We start from the raw sequence: 6,246 nt of genomic DNA, 5'->3' as shown, positions 1-6,246 counted from the left end.
GGGGCCTTTTATTCTAACAGTCTTTGTTTAGATTCGTTTTACCCTCACTAAATTGTTGGTTCTCCCAGAGATCGCCAGTTTTACTCAAGATAAACCTGAATTAAAATACTTGTTTTTAATGGAGGAGGCTGTGGCTCTTCTCTCAGAGCCCAATAAAATGAGTCCCAGGATACGGGATTTGGAGCATCGCACCTCAGAATAGTACCTTTACTTCTCAGAAACTCCCGCCAAACATTATGTGCAAAAGAGCTAATTTGTGCACTGACACAAGAACATAGATCGCTTTCCACCCATGCCTCAAATGGCAATTTATTTCTGGTCAATCTCAGATTAACATATTAAAACACTTTTCCAAAGCAGGGTCTTGTCTCTCAAGTCTAAAACCCACAAGTAGGTCACATGACATCTAATCAACCATGTTCACAGCCTCATCTAGACCATCTCACAGCTGACATTGTAATTATATGCTATCAAAGGACTTGCACCTTTCATGGTTACAAAGGGTATTGCCTCGGGAAATGTATGCTGGAGTTTTCTCCTCTAGAACAGCCTCTTCACAACTATTGCTTTACTTTTCCCTTAGGTTACAATGGATAGGCCACCATCTCCTTACATGACTGTTCTGCCTGGCCTCTTAAACGGACCGGGCCTCAATTCAAAAAAACAAAATGTAACAAGTTTCGAGGGGCTGTGGTGAGATAGGAATTCTCATCCACTGCTGGTGGACTGGTAGGTATGTACAACCACTATGGAAATTGATTTTGCAATGTCTAAAACAACATAGCGGCATGTACCAGGGAACCAATATCTAAAACAGTTTTCTAAAGCGAGCTACCATACGATGAACAATCCCCATAATGGGCATATACCCAGAAAAAGGAAGAAAGAAACCATGGTCAGACATCTGTGCTCCAATGTTCATCACAGCACAGGTCACAATTTCAGGAGTTGGAAACAACCCAAATTTCCCTCAATGGATGAATGGATCAAAATACAGTGCTACATACATACAGTGGAGTACTCCGCATCCATAAAAGCACCAATAAATGACACACAAAGCACATGACCACAGGGGAAGAACTATAGGAAATCATAAGAAGTGAAGTAAACCAAGCACAAAAGGACAAGTACAACAGGAGTCCACTGAGGTAACCTTGGGAAATACAAGATAAGCTACTATGTACTATGTACATACATTCCTGGGCTCAAGTCCAGTTACTATGTCAGGGGTCAAACCAATCCATGGATACAAATGGCAGCCAGCTAAATAGAAGGGGAAAATAAAGAGAAAATAAAAGTCATGGGTGGGGGGAGCTAAACTTGGGGAGAGGCAAAGGTCTAATTAAAGCACAAAGGAGGAATAAAGAGGGATGGAGAGTGAGGGGAACACATCCTGGGCCACCAAAACCACGAGAGTGATATTCCTTGTCAGAGCAGACAATGCAGAGAGGACCATAGGGCTGGCCCCACTATGAGACGCGACACTCCCCCATGAGCCATAGTGCTGGCGACACAGTGTGGGAATTGTGCCCAATGTGACCCCATCACAATGGGACGGAACGCTAAGGCCATGCAGCAGAGCAGCAAGGGGAGCAAACTGATGAAGTTCCTGGTGAATACCAATAATAGACTTTGGAGTCAGTGGGGCATGCCATCAGACTCGACTGAAAACACTCGTATGGCCAACAAACAGATCTTGAAGTATTTGTAGGCTTTTCCATTTTTGTCAGTGGTTTTCTTTTTGCTGTTTTATTTTGTTGGTTTTGACTTTCCTCATTGCTTTCTTTGGCTTTGCCTGGTATTTGAGATTATCAATGTCTCTGCATGTCTATATAGATATGATATGCGGGATAAACAATTCAGAGATGAAAAGAGTGAGACCAATGATTCCGGGGGGTGGGATACGTGTGAAGGAAAGGTGGGAGAATGGAGTGTGTGTGTGTGAGGGGACAAACCCAAGGATAGGGGAGCAACAAGTGAACTAAAATCAATGGAGAGAAGGGCGTAGGATGGCTAGTGGGGCTTTATCAAGGGCAATGTAGCAGCGCAGAATTACTAAACCTGAATGAAGGCCTAACATGATGGTGGGACAAGAGGGAAATAAAAGAAAATAGAGGAAAGTACCAGGAGGCAAAGAAATTTATAAAAGTCTAAATATAAGCATGTACATATGTAAATATATTTATATATAATGAGAGGGGAATGGATCTGTATAATTATATCTATATGTTAAGAATTAACATTGAAGATGGACACTGGGGAGTACGCAAGTACTCCTCCAACACAAGAACACTTTGTTCTAATAATCCGGCATTTTGTGATGCTCACCTTCCCAACACAATAGCTGGAGACCAAAATGGGTGCGTAAGCAAATGTGGTGAAGAGAGCGGATGGTGCCCGCCTATCAAAAGATATAGCACCTGGGGCCTTAAAGGCTTGAAGATAAACAAGTGGCCATGTAGCTGAGAAGCAACAAAGCCCACATGAAAGAAGCACCCCAGCCTGTGTGATCATGAAGTGTTGATGGGATCAGGTATCAGGCATCTAAGATCCAGAAAAATGTCATACCCAGTGTGAATGAGGGGGGAAGGGACATGGAGTGGAGACCCAAAGCCCATCTGTAGACAATTGGACAATCCTTGACAGACAGATCACAAGAAAGAGATGAGCCAATCAGGGTGCAGTATAACACCAATGAAACACGCAACTTTCCCCTAGTTATTTAATGCTTCTTTCCTTCCATTAACATGACCCCAATTCTACCTTAAAAATTGGATTAGACAAGAACATGCATTCTACTACAAATAAGAGCCCAAAAAACAGGGAATCTGGGATATATAAGCCCCTCAGTGCCAACAGTGAAAATACAGATAACAGGAGATTAGGGAAAGGTGATTGGACAAATTGGGAAGAGATGACAAGGATCAACTATAACCACCTCCCAGGATATGAGCACAGAAAGGTGGATGGAGGGTGACAGAGCATGATGTAATATGTGAAAATAATAATCTATAACTTTTCAAGGATTCATGAGGGACAGCATTTGGGGGTGGGAAGGGGAAAAAGGAGGATATGATATCAAAGGCTCAAGTAGAAAGAAAATACTTTGAAAATGATGATGGCAGAATTTGTACAAATGCGCTTGACACAATGGATGAATGTTTGGATTGTGATAAGAGATGTAAGAGCCCCCAATAACAGTATTTAATTTAAAAAGGGGGACTGGGCCTTTGTCTTAGTCTCCTGAGTACTAGCACTGAGTCTTTCAACTAATGTTAGGGAATAAATGCGCTGTGAGTATGTGATCTCCCTTTCCTCTACAATTGAGAGGAATGTAATACAGCAGTTCTGAACCTGTAGGTCGCAACTCTTTTGGGGTCAAACGACCCTTTCATGGGGGTCATCAGATTCATAACTGTAGCAAAAAGACAGCCATGCAGTAGCAACAAAATAATTTTATGGTTGTGAGGTCACCACAACATGAAGAACTGTATGGAAGGGTCGTAGCATTAGGAAGGTTGAGAAACCCTGTTCGAGAGTAAGTGAAACTCATTGAGGTATAAAGTCATATATCTCATACTTTTACAAAATGGAAGATGGAAAGAAATTAAGGACAAATAGAGAACAAGAAATGCTAGAGATGGGAACTCTTCTGCATTACTTCTGGGTTTGCCAGTATGCATAACTCTTGTGGAAAGAAAGATGGAACTACCCAAAACAGAAACAGCATAGAAAAAAGCCATACAACCAAGGAATCCCTTTACTTGGCACATGGCCCAAAGAAATATAGATCCCAAGAAAGAATAAGCCCATTTATTTTTTAAACATTTTTAACATAGATACTATGCAGCCCGTGTTTATCAAAGTTTGTAACTACAGACTACTGGGACTTTCGAATTTGGCCTTTACAAGGGCACTGTCTCTCTCATAGACCACTCCCAGTGGATTCGATGTGGAGACCCCAGTTAGAAAACTGGGCTTTAAGTCAAACTCACCTGTAGAGCATTTTAGGAACCAACAATTGTTCCTTGGACTTAAGGCTGAAACCCGTTTGTGTGAGAAGAAGCAGATGACTGCTAGATTAGGGAATTTGTGGTTATAGGACAGTGCTTCATAGCTCTTGCTTTGATGTTGCCTCCATAAAAGTGTCCCAGGACTTCCATATATTTACTGCATTTATATCTTCCTTGGTTTCTTCTGACATATATTAGTCTGGTAGACATGGTTCTGCTTTTATGAATGAGTGTTATTGAAAGTTTTGCCCTATTACCAATGCTCATTGTTGATGTAAATACTGTTTAGTCACATAAGACTTTAATCTGTACAAGTCAACGATTTCTGGCATTCTGTGATGCTCACCCTCGCAACGCAACCGCTGAAGCCAAAGCGAGTGAACAAGCAAATGTGTTGAAGAAAGCTGATGATGCCCGTCTATCAAAAGAGATAGCATCTGGGGTCTTAAAGGCTTGAAGATAAACAAGCCACCATCTAGCTCAGAAGCAACAAAGCCCACATGGAAGAACACACCAGCCTGTGTGATCACGTGGTTCTGAAGGGATCAGTTATCAGGCATCAAATAACAAAAAATCATATCATCGGGTGCACACCTCCATTATATGATCGCCTAGGACAAAAGGGTGCATCATCAGAAAAAAAATCTTACCAGGGGGGAGTGCAGAGTGGAGACACAAAACCCATTTGTCGGCCTCTGGAGATCCCCTTGCAAAGGGGTCTGGGGAGGAGATGAGTCAGTCAGGGTGCTATGTAGCACCAATGAAGAATACAGCTTTCCTCCAGTTCATAAATGCTTCCTCCCCCCACACTACCATGATCCGAATTCTACCTTTCAAGTCTGGGTAGAGCAGAGGATGTACACTGGCACAGATAGGAGCTGGAGGCACAGGGAATCCAGCGTGGATGATCCCTTCAGGACAAGAGGTGTGAGGGACGATACTGGGAGCATAGAGGGTGAGTGGATTGGAAAGATGGAGCCGATTACAAGGATCTACATTGACCTCCTCCCTGGGGGATGGACAACAGAAAAGGGGGTGAAGGGAGATGCCGGACAGGGCAAGATATGACAAAATAATAATTTATAAATTATCAAGGGCACATGAGGGAGGGGGGAGCAGGGAGGGAGGGGGAAAGAGGACTTGATGCAAAGGGCTTAAGTGGAGAGCAAATGCTTTGAAAATGATGAGGGCAAAGAATGTACAGATGTGCTTTATATAATTGATGTATGTATGGATTGTGATAAGAGTTGTATGAGTCCTAATAAAATGTTTACATAAACAAGTGAACAATTTCTGTATTGTAGTCTGATGCTGGCCTATACCTGTAAAATTCCTCTTTTCAACAGTCATGTAAATGCGTACCACTGGTTAAATTAATGACACTACGCTACATGGGCATGCCTGTAATATTCTTTATCATAAAAAGTTCTCTCTAAAGTAAACCAGAGACGTATACAAACAATAGGTATATAAATGGGTTTGGGACTCTCCCTTAATTTCAGCCCCAATCTACAAATGATTGGGTCTTAAAATTCTTGCCCAGCCCCATGCTTGTCCATGAAGCAATCACTGAAGATATGGGTGCTAGACAAAGTGGGTTGAAGAAAGCAGGTGGTGTCCCTGTATCAGAGAGATTAGACTTTGGCATGTTAAACTATTATCATCAAACCAGGTGTCATTTAAATGATGTGTCCACTTAGCCCACATGCAAGGACACCTGCCTGAGCGCTCCAAGGATTGTAATTATAACAACACATTCAAAGGAGGGAATGCTTACAGAGTTTAAATTGTCAACACATGGACTGCCAAACCTGTGGAAGACCTGGAAGCCAAAACTCCATTCGTGGAGCCACCACAGAAATTAAGTCTCAGGTTCATCCCCTGAGAACACAGTCCAGGGATGTGAATACCTTGATATCAAACACAGCGCATGGTAAAGTTGATGACAGTACATGGCTTAGTACTTCCTTACACTTGATATCCTTTTGGAACCAATTTAAAATTGTTTCAGTTTTCAATATTTGCAGCTTTATTTAAATGAGGTTTTCCTATGACTTTTCTACTCATTGCTGTTGCTGCTGATTTGTTTTGTTTTGTTGTTTGCTTCCAGATTGTGCTTCTTTTTGTGTGTGTGTATGCAAAATCTGGGATAGGTAAATCTACAGACATGGTACCTGGATTCATAACCACTTAAGGGCATGGCAGGAGAGGATGGGGGACCTGGGGAGCTCAC

The sequence above is a fragment of the Tenrec ecaudatus genome, chromosome X (assembly GCF_050624435.1).
Source record: "Tenrec ecaudatus isolate mTenEca1 chromosome X, mTenEca1.hap1, whole genome shotgun sequence".
Classification (NCBI taxonomy): domain Eukaryota; kingdom Metazoa; phylum Chordata; class Mammalia; order Afrosoricida; family Tenrecidae; genus Tenrec; species Tenrec ecaudatus.
Note: the sequence above shows the minus strand (reverse complement) of the source record.